The sequence below is a fragment of the Austrofundulus limnaeus genome, unplaced genomic scaffold, assembly GCF_001266775.1.
Source record: "Austrofundulus limnaeus strain Quisiro unplaced genomic scaffold, Austrofundulus_limnaeus-1.0 Scaffold94, whole genome shotgun sequence".
NCBI lineage: Eukaryota > Metazoa > Chordata > Actinopteri > Cyprinodontiformes > Rivulidae > Austrofundulus > Austrofundulus limnaeus.
The window spans coordinates 1,160,502-1,162,776 of record NW_013952496.1 but is presented as its reverse complement, the minus strand read 5'-3'; the positions used below and the strand labels follow the sequence as shown (position 1 = coordinate 1,162,776).

At 39.0% G+C, this 2,275-nt stretch overlaps 1 protein-coding gene and 1 long non-coding RNA gene across 2 annotated transcripts in view; one reads left to right on the top strand and one right to left on the bottom strand.

Annotated features, from left to right (window-relative positions):
• LOC106520591 (uncharacterized) overlaps positions 1-2,275 on the top strand; it is a 19,802-nt gene that overhangs the window by 14,988 nt on the left and 2,539 nt on the right. Inside the window, exons 2-3 of the long non-coding RNA XR_001310567.1 lie at positions 292-363; positions 455-544. This is a non-coding gene — a long non-coding RNA (uncharacterized LOC106520591). The remainder of the gene's footprint in view (positions 1-291; positions 364-454; positions 545-2,275) is intronic.
• The window catches only part of zgc:153184 (capZ-interacting protein), a 16,068-nt gene that overhangs the window by 11,528 nt on the left and 2,265 nt on the right, over positions 1-2,275 (bottom strand). The gene's annotated exons all lie outside the window — the stretch shown is intronic.

Genomic DNA, 2,275 nt, shown 5'->3' with positions numbered 1-2,275 from the left:
GGCAGGAAACAGCCTTATATGGTGTTTTTGAGGTGGTAATCATGCTCATCTCCTCTCAGGTGCACGAGCAGCTGGATACGAACAGGTGGAAATTACGCTGCTCGTTTACACACTTTTCCAGAAGATAGAAGTGTTTGTTGAATCTGACGTGACATGTTCGTACGAACCCTTTGTACGAACAAAAGTAAGAGAAATTTAGGATAAGAATATGAACGTTCTTGCATGAGGCCCATTGTTTTTATCAGTGACAATAAAGCTATTCTATTCTATTCTTTGTGTTTTTAATTATAGTAAAGACTTTGATGAGCTGAACTCGCCCACAGGTGACACCTGAAGGAGCTGCTGGCAGGTCGGGGCTGAACAGTGAGTTAAAGCAAACCCCTCAGAGAAGCAGGGTAAAACCTGACAGGAACCTAAATGTTTTGAAACGTTCCTCCTGGTGTTCCCACTGCAGGCAGACAAGCTTCAGGACGCCCTCTGCGGTGATGAAAGTACAGGAGTGGTGCTGATTGTGTGAACTGGTGAATAAACGGATAACTCCCCAGTAAGGTTCTTCAACATTGATAAACTAATAATCCAGAAATGTGATGTGCATTCTTCTCACTTTTGAAGCTTCATCAAGTAAAGAATCAGAACTTTTTTCAACACATAAGAAAGTCCAGTTTCCAGGCTTCTGCATTAACATTAATAACATTTCTTTTAAAAACATGCTGGGCTAACATCTTTTAGGATTAAATAAACTGCAGTTTTACAAATCAATAATTCATTTAACAAAGAATAATCTTAAATAGAATTAAAAATAAGGTCTGACTTCAGGTCCGTGTTAAATTAGACCTGAGGGTGGGGTTGTATCTGTAAAACAGGCGCAGCTTGAAGAACTAAAAAAAGAACAAAAAAGAAGTGAGTCTTGATGCCAAAATTAGATGAGGGTGGTGCAGACGGTGAGTTTAAAATGGTTCTGCAAGCAGAGCTGAAACTAAAGATGACATCACTCTAGTCCAGGGGTCTGCAACCTTTACCGTCCAAAAACCCATTTCTGCTCCTTGGATCACTGATAAAATGTGTCCCGAGCCAAAAAACTGTGATTATCAACTGGTGGCCCGTGGGCCAGTTTGAGTTTGTTGAAGGGAGGCTTTTCCGACCAGTGGGGGTGACATTATAATACTAAAAATACATAGTGAATTGTAATGTTTTATATATATTATTACATTTTAGAACAAAAAAAAACATTAATGTAAACACTAAAAACATTGTATATAAACCAAATTTAATAAAAAACTAAAAACTTTTTTCGCGTTCCTATAATCTACATCTATCATCAAAGGTAGCACTGATGGATTTGAAAGATAAACTTTGAAGTTGTATTATTGAAGAGGCTAGCACTCAACATGTTTCACTCTCATTATTATTGGTCACTTATTTGCAAACGCATTGACAGAAAAAGTGCTAAAGCTAACCAAAAAATAAATAAAAAAAATCTCATGTTAGCTTTGGTCAAAGCATCGAAGAGCCGCTGCAGAGGGACCACTGGGCCACATGTGACCCCAGGTTCACTGAAAATCTTAATGCAACACTTTTTCTGCCTAAAATAAAAATTAGACAAAGTGACGGTTTCTCACAGGAACTATAACTCAGCTTAAACCTATTTAACTTTAATAAGGATCCCAGAGCTGTTCGTTTTATCTTCTGTTTTAATTTAGTTAAACCTCCATGTCTTTCCTTTACGCTGAGCTGTTGCGTCTCAGTCCGAATGAGAAGAGAATATGAGGACAAAGATATAAAGGACAAACCTACAAAAAGCCAACAGTTATAACTGAGGACATTGTGTGCAACAAGAAAAAAGAAGACTTGTTAAATTATCTTTTAAAAGTCAGGAGACACTTGAAAATGTGATATTCACCAAACGATCCGGCCTTGTGACAACAGAGGAGGCTTTGTTGGATGTTTGATTTCCTCATCATCCAATCTGAGCTCAAACTGATCTAATTTACAGCCTTGTTGTGATGATGACTGCAGTCCATGAACCGAGGCGTGTTTTAAAACAGATCAGGGGTCGGATTTATAAAACTGGCGTACGCACAATTTGAGCCCAGAAACTTGCGTACGCCACTTTGTACGCCAAGGTTGTGATTTATAAAATCCAAACGACGTGAAAATGTGCGGTGCCTCACGCCAGCTCCGACCCATGCGTACGCTCATTTTGGAGACGTGAAACTGCGACACAGATGGTGAAGTGAGGGATTAGAGCCACACTGTGTAATGATCACTGTCAGAT